We start from the raw sequence: 15,852 nt of genomic DNA on the forward strand, positions 1-15,852 counted from the left end.
GTGGAATTCCACCATTCCGGAACATCGCTAATCAAACAGTTACCCGGTTGGCCGAAAGACCACTGTAGCGATGCAAATCGATGATCTGCAGGGTGAGATTATTGGAAATGAGCACACAGCTTCCATGCTTTCTTCAACAGGGCATCCAGGCTAGGATGGTGGTGGCGAAATTGTTGTACCACCAGGTTCAGGATGTGAGCCATGCCCATGTGTGAGGTTGCCATGGTGTAGGGCCATCACCAGGTTTGCACCATTATCGCATACAGACTTCCCTTGCTCCAGGTTTAGTGGAGACAGACATTGTGCTAACTCAGACTGGATACCTGTCCACAACTCTTGAGCTGTGTGGCTGTGATCTCCAAGGCATATTAATTTAAACACTGGCTGATTGCGGTGAGCCATGGCAGCGCAGTATGCAGGTGGTGGAGATTCTATCTGCACTGTTGGAATGCATGTCTGATTAAGTGAGAGGTTGAGGGCACAGTTGGAGGCTCTAGAGGAGGTGGAGGAGGCTAAAGCAGTGGAGGAACTGTTAAATACAGAGGTTTTTCCCACAAGCTTTGGGGATTCAAAGATGTGTGGAGCTGCCCCTTGACCTCCTGCCCCCACAGCCACCAGAGTCACTCAGAGCCCAGTCAGCAAGATGTATCACCCCTGCCCATGTTTGCTCGTCCAGGTGTCAGTGGTGAAATGCACCCTAGAAGACATGGATGATGTTGTAGGCGGCATGCTGGTGTAGTGTAAGCACAGGTTTCTTATAGAAGTAATGGCAACTGGGCAACTGGCATAGGGGGGACTGAGACGGCCATCAACTTTCAGAAACCATCTGTATTCTCAAAGGGGAAAGGCAGCATTTCCATGGCCAACAGATTGGAGTTGGTGTACTTCAAGCTCTTAGCTTTGACATATGTAGGAGGAAACATTCTTATGGGAAGTTATGGTGGATTGAGAAAGATTTGCTGTGCTAGGTGACACAAAAGCAGCAGTCATGTCGACTTACATAATAGATGAAGGGGTCTTACTCTCCCCAGCTGTGGTGGGTAAACAATTGTAGTTTTTGTAGCCAGAAACCTGTGTGAGAAGATTTGGAATGGTGACAGAGGAGGAAGAAGCAGCAGATGGGGTTGATGGAAAGGTGGGTGGTTGGCAAGGCCCAATAGTCCGCATTTTAGCGCAGTGAGATTCCCACATTAAGGCATGTTGTTTGTGCATGTAGTTGTCAAATTATTGCAATTTTTGCCTCTATTGAGTATTTTTTCGCACATTTGACAGATAATGTGTGTTGGGTCATCCTTTGCTGTCTCAAAAAATGCCAAGGCTAGGCAACACTTGCCCATCTATGTGAACTGCACACTCACGACTGGTGCTGGTCACAGCCAGAGTTGCAGTGCTTGCCTTGGTTGCATCACTTTGTGTCTGTGTTGGAAGCCGCAACATAACCTTCTCATCTTCCTCCTCCTCCACGTCCTTTGCTGAGCAACTCATCTGCATACCTCTGGGTTCACACAAAGTGGGATCTAAAACCTCATCGTCATTCTCTCTGTTCTCACACTCCTCACCCTAAGAGTCACCCTCCTCTTCCTGCCCTTACACCACAGTACAGTCCGCATGCATGGTCTCTGAGTATCATCAAGATCACCTCCACCCTTGGTAGTTAACGTGTGGTGATGAGGGTATGGATTCTGTTCGAACCCTACTTTGAACAACATGAGAAAAATTTGGGCATCAGTGCAGATGCATTCCTCCTCTGGATTCTGTGATTCTTTGAAGTAGACCTCTGATACCCATGAAATAGAATATGTGAACAGCTCTGCAGAATGGCCCATCTGAGGTCCCCCACAGTCAGTTAGGTGTTTGGAAATTTTTGATACCGGGAGAAACAAGAGTAGGAGAGGCCACTTGATGAAGCACTTGCCATCCACTGTACCACATGCTCTTTCTGAGTCTCATCTGCAAGGCATACCTCTGTGCAGCTGCTAAGAAAGGGAGTTGAATAGCCTGGCCAATAATAGATGTTGTCACTGGTCTTTGGATAGGACGAGACAGTGTTTGTTCAGTTGACTTTCATTAACACTAACACTTAGCACACGTACACGTCGAACACCAAGCCTATTCCCCTTTCCAACACGACCTTGCTTTTTCCCACTCATGTTTTAAGTTTCACAACCTTAGGTCCACTGCTGTCTGTCACGTATCACAAAATGAACAATCAACATTAGCACAATAAGGAGAAAAATTGCAGCACTCACCACTCTCCTTATTGTGCTGAATATGGAATTGTGTTATTCATGCTGAGCACCGTACACCCGATGAAAGCGCTGGTGTACTTCAGAAATTGCTAGGACCGTTCATCAACAAGTGTGAAATAAATACTCTACTGGTGCAGTTCACTGTTTCTTCACTATTCATTAACAATCAATTTTAGGCCTCTGGACATCTGGACTTCTGATTTGCCACTGATACACAGTTTTAGCACAAATGATTTGGAGTAGCTAATTGGGCATCATGGCTGCACCATTATATTAGGCTTAATGATTTTTTAGGTGGAAATCTGGCTGTCTGATTTGCCACTGAAACAGTTGTAGCACAAACGATTTGGAGTAGCATAAAGGAGCTTCCTGAGACTGCCACACATTTTTTGCACAATCTGCTATGTGTCTTCGGCAGCCAATCACAGAAGAACTTGTGTCATGAGGTTGTAGATGGTTTCTGCTCCCTGATTGGTTGCCAGAATCAACACACATAAAGTTAAGGGGAAATAAAAAGCGTGCAATCTCTTCAGACGCTCCTTTAACCTCTCCACACTCCCTCCCCTCATCAAACATGTCCACCACACTCATCATACAGCACCGCTATCCTAGCCAAAGTAATAATGGAGCACCCGCCAGGATCGTGGGGCATTCGGTACCGGGCTGGTTTTTAAAGAGATGTGTCACGGCGGCGGTGAACCGGTCCATGGCTCTGGGCATATAATAAAAGGGGGATTAACAGAAATGGGAATAGAGTCTAATGTAGTAGTGTTTGTGATGCCACCTGTGGTACTCGGCCAGAAATGGCCAATGCTGCTTAAAGGGGTCCACTGGAGGTGATGGTATTGCAGCTTAGATGGTACAGCTCCCCACAGGTAGAGCTTAGTCCCCAGGGCTCCCGATGTAGTTAGAAAGGATGATAGATGGTGAAGTGCGGGAAAGAATTGGAGGGCACAAGGTTGCAGTCTCTTTACCTTTTACTGATGCAGTTCACGTACAGGTTACAGGTGGTCTTTGGAATCTGGGCAGCCTGGAAGCGATTTGGAATCTCCCTAGCTAGGTGGGGTTGGAAGCCTTCCTTGCTGCACTGTGTTCTCAGTGCCTTGCAGCCTGAGGCTTCACACAAGGTCCTCTCTTTCTCTGTCCTTTTAGGTGGACACTACCCACATGGCAGGGCAACTCGAGCCTTTTTACAGGTGTCCCTTCTCGTGGTGACTCCTGGCTCTAACCTACTGCTGTGCCTTCGGGTGTAATGGTGGCCAGGAGACTTGGAATCTCCTTCCCGCTGGTTTCTGCTGTGGGGCATACAGTTACCCCCACAACCTCAGAATTTCAGCCTCCGGTTTCTGCGCTTTATCATGGAGGGAGCCCACTCATAGCTCCACTCCAGTTTCTTTCTCCTCTTTTGCTCCTTCTCCCCTCACTGCCTCCTACAGACTGTCTGACTCTCCTGTCAGGAGCTGCAGAGCCGCTGGTCTGCTCAGCTCTAGCTCTCCTCACAGACTCTCTTCTAACTCGTCCTCGAGCCAGAATATATAGGGAAGCTACCCTCAAACAGGGTCTAGAGCTCACCCTTCTGGCCTGGAGTCAGAACAGTGTTGTGTGTACATGTTACCTGTTAAAGGGATCCTTGTCGCTTCCAGGCATGGCATCACCCTCCCCGTGAGGAAGGCAATACCACTGCAACAATCGAATTCCTGGGATGTCAAAATAACAAAATCATTAGTGAAAACACGATGATTTACCAAACTGTGACCAACTTTGAGTAAAAATGCTCATGAAAGCTAACACGAATCCAAATGTGCTATGTTTGTACCGAATTTTAGATTGGCAAACATTTTTAGAACATGTTCGCTCATCTCTAATCCTAATACTCCCATTCACGTCTCCAGTAACGAGTATAATGTAAGTTAATGGGTCTGGGAGCAGTGAAAATGTTCAAATGGATGTGAATATTGCTGAATGGAAGCAGAACAGCATGGGGAAGACCCCTGGAAGCATCTCTGACTTAAAGATTGCTGCTGAAAGCAATGGTGTCATACTTTTACTCCACTTTAAGGAGTGACAAGAAAACATTCCAAATTGGCGAAAAATTGCATTTTTCAGAAAAAAATTTAAGAAGCATTTTACGTGTATATAAGGCAAAATTTAAAATGATTTTAAAAAATATAATTTAACCCATTCCCAACAAGCGCCATACTAGTACTGCTCTGCGGGAATTGCGTTCCACAAACCGCAGTACAAGTATGGCGCGCTGAATGCTTGGCCTCACGCTGAGCACTGTGGCAATCAGGTTCGGGTTTCGGCTGTATGTGACAGCTGACATCCCGCAGCAGAGCACATGATCAGTGCTACCACCGATTTTAACCTCTCTGATGCCGTTGTCAGTAGTGACAGCGGCATAGAGAAGCATTGCATTTTCCTGATCATCTCCATGGAGACCTCTGGCCCCAAGATTGCCATGGGTCCTTCCGGGTCCTGCAGGGAAGGTGGCTTGTGAGCGCCTGCTCTGAACAGATGCTGGCATGCTTCCTTCCCTGCCTGTCAGATCCTGATCTGATACTCTGCAGTGCAAAGTGTCAGATCAGCGATCTGACACAATACAGTGATGTCCCATCCTGGGACAATGTATAAAAGTTAAAAAAATATAAAAAAAAAAAAAATCCCCAAATAAAGAAAAAATATATAAATAAATATTTTTTCCAATGAATACATTTATTTATGTAAATAAAAAAAACAAACATTAAAAGTACACATATATGGTATCACCGTGTCCGTAACGACCCACTCTATTAAACTGTCTATAAAACTGTCCCACTAGTTGGCCATGGAAACAAGCAAAACCAAAGACGAAACAATGTGTGCATATACCCTAATGAAAATAAATAAATAAAAAAGCAAGTGCATTAAATAATTAACATAGGGTATTTAGCAAACACTGTTTTTGATTTAAAAAAAAGCATAAAGCTGTCCCAAGGTGTACCCAATTGGGACAGTAACTTCACTCTCTAATGTTAAAACCTACCCAGTTTTGGAGGGACTATATATGAATTGCCCAGCTCAGTGAACAGGGGGCCACAACCTATTTTCACTGAATACAAAAATACTGACATGGTGTCTGAAATTATGCCAGCAAATTTTACATTCAAAAAGTGAAATGGCGCTCCTTCCCTTCCGAACCCTGCCGTGTGCCCAAACAGTATATTTCCCCCACATATGGGGCATTGGCATGCTTAACAGGAATTGCATAACAAAACGTTTTGTCCATTTTCTCCTGATACCCTTGCAAAAGTAAAACAAATAGGTCTAAATGAAAATTTTAGAATGGTGTCATTTTGGGGTACTTTCTGTCATATAGGCCCCTCAAAGTCACTTCAAATACATGGTTTTGCAAATTTTGAGAAATCACTGGTCAATTTTTAATGCTTATAACTTCCTAAAAAAAGAAAATTATGTTTACAAAATGGCGCTGATATAAAGTAGGAATGGTGCAAACTTTATTTATTAACTATTTTGTGCGCTATGACTCTCTGACTTAAGTACATAAAAATGAAAAGTTTGAAAATTGCACATTTTCAAAATTTTCACCAAATTTCAATATTTTTCACAAAAAATGTAAGTCATATCAAATACATTTTACCACTGTCATAAAGTACAATAGGTCACAAGAAAACTGACACTGAATCCCCGGGATCCATTGAAGCTTTCCAGAGTTATGACATCATAAATTGACAGTTATCAGAATGGAAAATAAAAATGCTTTGGTCAGGAAGGTGAAAATAGGCTTCAGGGTGAAGGGGTTACGTATACTAAAATTGATTTTTTAATTAAAAAATAGGAAATTTCACTGTAATTTATGAAGGAAGCAAGAACTGTCATAAATAAGGGACTCAGACACACTCTGTATTAGGGCTCATACTCATTTGCGAGAAAAACAGACGAGTGCAATATGATAAAAAAAATCGGATTGCACTCTGGCCAATGTTATTCAATGAGTTACTTTTCATCTGCAATTTTTTTTCTCAGCAGAAATCGGACTGAGAAAAAAATCGCAGCATGCTGCGATTTGCTGCATATCTTGGATGAGACTCGCAAATGCAAGTCAATGGATGTGAGAAAAAAACGCACAGCACTCGCAGCATGCGGTGTCCGTTGAAAAGCCGGTAATTCATGTGCGGTGTACAGTAAAATCACACTGACAGGTTAGAATAGAATAGATAGAATAGAAATATACACATAGAATACATATGTATATGTAAGGGAACACTTAAACAACAGAAAATAACTCCAAGTAAATCAAACTTCTGTGAAATCAAACTGTCCACTTAGGAAGCAACACTGTTTGACAATCAATTTCACATGCTGGAAGAAAAATAAATTACTGATAGGGGTTTGTTAAGCAAATATATGAAGCAGCAGCTCAAGGAGAAGCCATTATTATGGGTGACTTCAACTACACTGAACTACACTGAAGAACAGAAACCTGCAGAATCAGCAAAGGTAATACATTTTTGACAGCTATCAGAGACAATTACCTTTCACAACTGGTTCAGGACCCAACAAGAAGGGGGGCACTGCAAAACCTAATACTAACCAATAGGCCAGACTGCATATCAAACACACTGCTCAAAAAAATAAAGGGAACACTTAAACAACAGAATGTGACTCCCAGTAAATCAAATTTATGTGAAATCAAACTGTCCACTTAGGAAGCAACACTGTCTGACAATCAATTTCACATGCTGCTGTGCAAATGGAATAGACAACAGATGGAAATTATTGGCAATTATCAAGACACACTCAATAAAGGAGTGGTTCTGCAGGTGGGGACCGCATACCACATCTCAGTACCAATGCTTTCTGGCTGATGTTTTGGTCAAATTTCAATGTTGGTTGTGCTTTCACACTCATGGTAGCATGAAACAGGCTCTACAACCCACACAAGTGGCTCAGGTACTGCAGCTCATCCAGGATGGCACATCAATGCGAGCTGTTGCAAGAAGGTTTGCTGTGTCTGTCAGCGTAGTATCCAGAGGCTGGAGACAGGCCAGTACACCAGGAGATCTAGAGGGGGCCATAGGAGGGCAACAACCTCACAGCAGGACTGCTAACCCCAGTCTTTGTGCAAGGAGGAACAGGAGGAGGACTGCCAGAGCCTGCAAAATGACCTCCAGCAGGCCACAAATGTACATGTGTCTGCACAAACGGTTAGAAACCCATTCAATGAGGGTGGTCTGAGTGCCTGACATCCACAGATGGGGCTGTGCTCACAGCCCAACACCGTGCAGGACGCTTGGCATTTGCCACAGAACACCAGAGTTGGCAAATTCACCACTGGTGCAATGTGCTCCTCACAGATAAAAGCAGGTTCCCACTGAGCACATGTGACAGACGTGACAGCGTCTGGAGACGCTGTGGAGAGTGATCTGCTGCCTGCAACATCCTTCAGCATGACTGGTTTTGCAGTGGGTCGGTAATGGTGTGGGGTGGCATTTCTTTGGAGGGCCGCACAGCCCTCCATGTGCTCGCCAGAGGTAGCCTGACTGCCATTAGGTACGAGATGAGATCCTCAGACCTCTTGTGAGTCCATTTGCTGTGCGGTTGGCTCTGGGTTCCTAATGCAAGACAATACTAGACCTCATGTGTCTCCCCAATATCATGCTCCTGCGCAGGCATACTCTGCCCTGTTGAGGGCAGACTATTGTATGGCAGTGCACAGGCGCTGGGCCTCTCTGACCTTTCCCGGCAGTCAGTATAATGAAAGTTATTTTTGTTATCTTTCAATTCGGATCGGGGGCTTATCTACAGCATTATAGAATGCTGCATATAAGCCCTGAAAGGCCGTGGCCGTATCTTATATCAGCCAAACCTGGTGACAGGTTCACTTTAACAGGGCATTCCCGGGGCCAGACAAATGATAATGTAGCTGCATTGGGCCCATAAGTGGAGTGAAGCTACTGACAAGAGAAGCAAAGGTGTGTGGAAATCACACCATACATATACCCTCTGGCTCAAGACAGGATCAGCTGTGGAGGATATCCACTAATAAAACATAACCTTTAATAATAAATACTTAAAAATGTACATCCAACAGGACACAAACAAAAAAGATACATATAAAGTGCTCAGGTGAACCAGTGCTCAATATAAAAAATAATGGTTTGATCTCACCCAAGCTGCCGGACGCTGTATACTTCCGCACGACACAGTAGAGATCCAAGTAAATGAGAAGAGGCAGGGCTAAAGTAATATGTCTACCCTGTAGCCCCTATGTAACTCCTGTCCTAACAAGGACAGGCCCCAAATGGACCTTGCTCTAAGGGACCAACCCACCCAATGTGTATAAAGGCAGAGTCCCAAATCCTCTTGAGATATAATTTCTTCCTCCCTACGCGTTTGGGGCCTGCAGTGGCTAGGCATCCGAAGCTGGAGGTGTCCATCTGTGTCCACAGTCTCTGGTAGACCAGACTCTATACGGACTTACAATCTCTGTGCCCGTTGGCACTTCTTTCCATATGACTCCCCTGATGATTCTCCATGACCGGAGTTGAAACGCGACCAACCGCTTCTGGTAACCATCAATGAGTTTCTTACAATGCTCTGCTGGAATTTTAGACCATTCTTCTTTGGCAAACTGCTCCAGGTCCCTGATATATGAAGGGTGCCTTCTCCAAACTGCCATTTTTAGATCTCTCCACAGGTGTTCTATGGGATTCAGGTCTGGACTCATTGCTGGCCACCTTAGAAGTCTCCAGTGCTTTCTCTCAAACCATTTTCTAGTGCTTTTTGAAGTGTGTTTTGGGTCATTGTCCTGCTGGAAGACCCACGACCTCTGAGGGAGACCCAGCTTTCTCACACTGGGCCCTACATTATGCTGCAAAATTTGTTGGTAGTCTTCAGATTACATAATGCCATGCACACGGTCAAGCAGTCCAGTGCCAGAGGCAGCAAAGCAACCCCAAAACATCAGGGACCCTCCGCCATGTTTGACTGTAGGGACCGTGTTCTTTTCTTTGAATGCCTCTTTTTTTCTCCTGTAAACTCTGTGTTGATGCCTTTGCCTAAAAAGCTCTACTTTTGTCTCATCTGACCAGAGAACATTCTTCCAAAATGTTTTAGGCTTTTTCAGGTAAGTTTTTGCAATCTCCAGCCTGGATTTTTTATGTCTCGGGGTAAGAAGTGGGGTCTTCCTGGGTCTCCTACCATACAGTCCCTATTCATTCAGATGCCAACGAATAGTACGGGTTGACACTGTTGTACCCTCGGACTGCAGGGCAGCTTGAACTTGTTTGGATGTTAGTCGAGGTTCTTTATCCAACATCTGCACAATCTTGCGTTGAAATCTCTTGTCAATATTTATTTTCTGTCCACATCTAGGGAGGGTAGCCACAGTGTCATGGGCTTTAAACTTCTTGATGACACTGCGCACGGTAGACACAGGAACATTCAGGTCTTTGGAGATGGACTTGTAGCCTTGAGATTGCTCATGCTTCCTCACAATTTGGTTTCCAAGTCCTCAGACAGTTCTTTGGTCTTCTTTCTTTTCTCCATGCTCAATGTGGTACAAACAAGGACAAAGGACAGAGGTTGAGTCAACTTTAATCCATGTCAGCTGGTTGCAAGTGTGATTTAGTTATTGCCAACACTTGTTAGGTGCCACAGGTAAGTTACAGGTGCTGTTAATTACACAAATTAGAGAAGCATCACATGATTTTTCGAACAGTGCCAATACTTTTGTCCACCCCCTTTTTATGTTTGGTGTGGAATTATATCCAATTTGGCTTTAGGACAATTCTTTTTGTGTTTTTTCATTCAAGACAAATTAAATGAAGATAATAATACCAAATAATTTGTGTTTGCAATCATTTTCAGGAAGAAAATGAGCATTATCTGACAGAATTGCAGGGGTGTCAATACTTTTGGCCGTGACTGTATATATATACAGTGGGGCAAAAAAGTATTTAGTCAGTCAGCAATAGTGCAAGTTCCACCACTTAAAAAGATGAGAGGCGTCTGTAATTTACATCATAGGTAGACCTCAACTATGGGAGACAAACTGAGAAAAAAAAATCCAGAAAATCACATTGTCTGTTTTTTTAACATTTTATTTGCATATTATGGTGGAAAATAAGTATTTGGTCAGAAACAAAATTTCATCTCAATACATTGTAATATATCCTTTGTTGGCAATGACAGAGGTCAAACGTTTTCTGTAAGTCTTCACAAGGTTGCCACACACTGTTGTTGGCATGTTGGCCCATTCCTCCATGCAGATCTCCTCTAGAGCAGTGATGTTTTTGGCTTTTCGCTTGGCAACACGGACTTTCAACTCCCTCCAAAGGTTTTCTATAGGGTTGAGATCTGGAGACTGGCTAGGCCACTCCAGGACCTTGAAATGCTTCTTACGAAGCCACTCCTTCGTTGCCCTGGTGGTGTGCTTTGGATCATTGTCATGTTGAAAGACCCAGCCACGTTTCATCTTCAATGCCCTTGCTGATGGAAGGAGGTTTGCACTCAAAATCTCACGATACATGGCCCCATTCATTCTTTAATGTACCCGGATCAGTCGTCCTGGCCCCTTTGCAGAGAAACAGCCCCAAAGCATGATGTTTCCACCACCATGCTTTACAGTAGGTATGGTGTTTGATGGATGCAACTCAGTATTCTTTTTCCTCCAAACACGACAAGTTGTGTTTCTACCAAACAGTTCCAGTTTGGTTTCATCAGACCATAGGACATTCTCCCAAAACTCCTCTGGATCATCCAAATGCTCTCTAGCAAACTTCAGACGGGCCCGGACATGTACTGGCTTAAGCAGTGGGACACGTCTGGCACTGCAGGATCTGAGTCCATGGTGGCGTAGTGTGTTACTTATGGTAGGCCTTGTTACATTAGTCCCAGCTCTCTGCAGTTCATTCACTAGGTCCCCCTGCGTGGTTCTGGGATTTTTGCTCACCGTTCTTGTGATCATTCTGACCCCACGGGGTGGGATTTTGCGTGGAGCCCCAGATCGAGGGAGATTATCAGTGGTCTTGTATGTCTTCCATTTTCTAATTATTGCTCCCACTGTTGATTTCTTCACTCCAAGCTGGTTGGCTATTGCAGATTCAGTCTTCCCAGCCTGGTGCAGGGCTACAATTTTGTTTCTGGTGTCCTTTGACAGCTCTTTGGTCTTCACCATAGTGGAGTTTGGAGTCAGACTGTTTGAGGGTGTGCACAGGTGTCTTTTTATACTGATAACAAGTTTAAACAGGTGCCATTACTACAGGTAATGAGTGGAGGAAAGAGGAGACTCTTAAAGAAGAAGTTACAGGTCTGTGAGAGCCAGAAATCTTGATTGTTTGTTTCTGACCAAATACTTATTTTCCACCATAATATGCAAATAAAATGTTAAAAAAACAGACAATGTGATTTTCTAGATTTTTTTTTCTCAGTTTGTCTCCCATAGTTGAGGTCTACCTATGATGTAAATTACAGACGCCTCTCATCTTTTTAAGTGGTGGAACTTGCACTATTGCTGACTGACTAAATACTTTTTTGCCCCACTGTATATATATATATATATACTAGATGGTGGTCCAATACACATCGGGTATTCTGGAATATACATGTCCATGTAGTATATTGCACAGCCCACGTAGTATATTGCCCAGCCACATAGTATATTGCCCAACCACGTAGTATATTTCCCAGCTATGTAGTATATTGCCCAGTGACATAGTATATTGCCCAGCCACGTAGTATATTTCCCAGCCACATAGTATATTGCCCAGTCACATAGTATATTGCACAGTGACGTAGTATACAGCACAGACATGTGGTATATTGCCCAGTCACGTATATATTGCCCAGTCGCGTAGTATATTGCCCAGTCACATAGTATACAGCACAGAGCCACGTAGTATATTACCCAGTCATGTAGTATATTGCCCAGTCACGTAGTATATTGCCCAGTCATGTAGTATATTGCCCAGTCACGTAGTATACAGCACAAAGCCACGTAGTATACAGCACAGCCACGTAGTATATTGCCCAGTTACGTAGTATACTGCCCAGTCACGCAGTATATTGGCCAGTCACATAGTATATTGCCCAGCCACATAGTATATTGCCCAGACACATATGTAACAGGTTAAAATAGAGTTAAAATAAAAGATAAGATAAACATATACTCACCTTCTGAGGGAGCCCTTGTAGCCCTGGTGCTTGTGTGCGGTGCACGCGGCAGCTTCCGTTCCCAGGGTTGGATGAGCACAGGACCTGTGATGACGTCGCGGTCACATGACCGTGACATCATGGAAGGTCCTTCTCGCATACCATCCTTGGCCCCGGAACCTGCCGCTTGCACTGCCGAGGAGAGAACGCGACGGCGGAGGGTGAGAATAACCTTTTTTTAATTATTATTATTTGTAACATTAGATCTTTTTCCCGAGGCTGGGAAAATATTCAGAAAAGTTCCCACGCTCGAGGTCATATGAGGACATCCAGCAGAGGGCGCATCACCGCGACTGAAGGTAACTACAGGTCATTGACCTACTTTCCATTCATTCGCTGGGTTTTTACAGCCACGAGCACAGCTGCATTAGCAGAGCTCCTGGGTGTAAAATTATTGAACCCCTTCAGATGGATTTACAGCGTGGGACGAGACAGATCATCGGAAGGTATGGGATATTGTTGTTTTTTTATTTTTCCTTTGTTACAGAGCGAGGGTCTTCAGGTGGATTAAGAGTCTAATAAAATATTACAACAACCTGTGTCTTTATTTCATTAATAGTTAAATAAATAGGGCAGCACACTGCAGCGCCAAAACATGCAAACTTGAAAAAACGAAATTTGAACTGCATTACTGCACTAGAAATATGAAAAATGAGAGCTTTTAGCGCACAAAAATGGCCAATTTTATGTGTACCTCGTAGCCACGTTAAGGCATCTCTCTTATACGAGGTCCTACGCTTAACCTACCTCACTGAGAATAAACGTCTCCATCTGAATGGGTACATGTAAAAACCTCTTCTTGGACTCAAATTCTCTCTCTATGTGGAGGGGTATTGGACCTACTATAATTAAAACACCTGAAGCTAGGAGGCGGGGAGTGCACGATCAGAAGGCCAGAGAATACATTTCAAAAACCTGACCTGCACATCCAAACATAGACTGAGTGTGAACAGGTGCTGAACCCAGAGTCGCCAACTCGTATATAGTTAAATAAATAGGGCAGCACACTGCAGCGCCAAAACATGCAAACTTGAAAAAACAAAATTTGAACTGCATTACTGCACTAGAAATATGAAAAATGAGAGCTTTTAGCGCACAAAAATGGCCAATTTTATGTGTACCTCGTAGCCACGTTAAGGCATCTCTCTTATACGAGGTCCTACGCTTAACCTACCTCACTGAGAATAAACGTCTCCATCTGAATGGGTACATGTAAAAACCTCTTCTTGGACTCAAATTCTCTCTCTATGTGGAGGGGTATTGGACCTACTATAATTAAAACACCTGAAGCTAGGAGGCGGGGAGTGCACGATCAGAAGGCCAGAGAATACATTTCAAAAACCTGACCTGCACATCCAAACATAGACTGAGTGTGAACAGGTGCTGAACCCAGAGTCGCCAACTCGTACATAGTTAAATAAATAGGGCAGCACACTGCAGCGCCAAAACATGCAAACTTGAAAAAACGAAATTTGAACTGCATTACTGCACTAGAAATATGAAAAATGAGAGCTTTTAGCGCACAAAAATGGCCAATTTTATGTGTACCTCGTAGCCACGTTAAGGCATCTCTCTTATACGAGGTCCTACGCTTAACCTACCTCACTGAGAATAAACGTCTCCATCTGAATGGGTACATGTAAAAACCTCTTCTTGGACTCAAATTCTCTCTCTATGTGGAGGGGTATTGGACCTACTATAATTAAAACACCTGAAGCTAGGAGGCGGGGAGTGCACGATCAGAAGGCCAGAGAATACATTTCAAAAACCTGACCTGCATAATTGGCCATTTTTGTGCGCTAAAAGCTCTCATTTTTCATATTTCTAGTGCAGTAATGCAGTTCAAATTTCGTTTTTTCAAGTTTGCATGTTTTGGCGCTGCAGTGTGCTGCCCTATTTATTTAACTATATACGAGTTGGCGACTCTGGGTTCAGCACCTGTTCACACTCAGTCTATGTTTGGATGTGCAGGTCAGGTTTTTGAAATGTATTCTCTGGCCTTCTGATCGTGCACTCCCCGCCTCCTAGCTTCAGGTGTTTTAATTATAGTAGGTCCAATACCCCTCCACATAGAGAGAGAATTTGAGTCCAAGAAGAGGTTTTTACATGTACCCATTCAGATGGAGACGTTTATTCTCAGTGAGGTAGGTTAAGCGTAGGACCTCGTATAAGAGAGGTGCCTTAACGTGGCTACGAGGTACACATAAAATTGGCCATTTTTGTGCGCTAAAAGCTCTCATTTTTCATATTTCTAGTGCAGTAATGCAGTTCAAATTTTGTTTTTTCAAGTTTGCATGTTTTGGCGCTGCAGTGTGCTGCCCTATTTATTTAACTATATACGAGTTGGCGACTCTGGGTTCAGCACCTGTTCACACTCAGTCTATGTTTGGATGTGCAGGTCAGGTTTTTGAAATGTATTCTCTGGCCTTCTGATCGTGCACTCCCCGCCTCCTAGCTTCAGGTGTTTTAATTATAGTAGGTCCAATACCCCTCCACATAGAGAGAGAATTTGAGTCCAAGAAGAGGTTTTTACATGTACCCATTCAGATGGAGACGTTTATTCTCAGTGAGGTAGGTTAAGCGTAGGACCTCGTATAAGAGAGATGCCTTAACGTGGCTACGAGGTACACATAAAATTGGCCATTTTTGTGCGCTAAAAGCTCTCATTTTTCATATTTCTAGTGCAGTAATGCAGTTCAAATTTCGTTTTTTCAAGTTTGCATGTTTTGGCGCTGCAGTGTGCTGCCCTATTTATTTAACTATATACGAGTTGGCGACTCTGGGTTCAGCACCTGTTCACACTCAGTCTATGTTTGGATGTGCAGGTCAGGTTTTTGAAATTTATTTCATTAATAGACTTTGTAATAATGTGTGTGTGTTTTTTAACCATTTCATACAATTGGATTAATAATGGATAGGTGTCATAATTGACGCCTCTCCATTATTAATCTGGCTTAATGTCACCTTACAATAGCAAGGTGACATTAACCCTTCATTACCCCATATCCCACTGCTTCACGGGAGTGGGAAGAGAGTGGCCAAGTGCCAGAATAGGCACATCTTCCAGATGTGCCTTTTCTGGGGTGGCTGGGGGCAGATGTTTTTAGCCAGGGGGGGGCCAATAACCGTAGACCCTCTCCAGGCTATTAATATCTGCCCTCAGTCACTGGCTTTACCACTCTGGTGGAGAAAATAGCGCGGGAGCCCACGCCAGTTTTTTCCGCGATTTAACCCTTAAATTTAATAGCTACAGCGCCCAAATTTTGCACATACACAATACTAACATTAGTAGTGTGTAATATGCAAAAAAATGGGAATATGACATGGTTTACTGTATGTTAACCATGTCTCATAACATGTCGGGTTTAGGGAGGAGAAATGAAAAGCC

This window comes from Ranitomeya imitator, chromosome 5 (assembly GCF_032444005.1).
Source record: "Ranitomeya imitator isolate aRanImi1 chromosome 5, aRanImi1.pri, whole genome shotgun sequence".
Classification (NCBI taxonomy): Eukaryota; Metazoa; Chordata; class Amphibia; order Anura; family Dendrobatidae; genus Ranitomeya; species Ranitomeya imitator.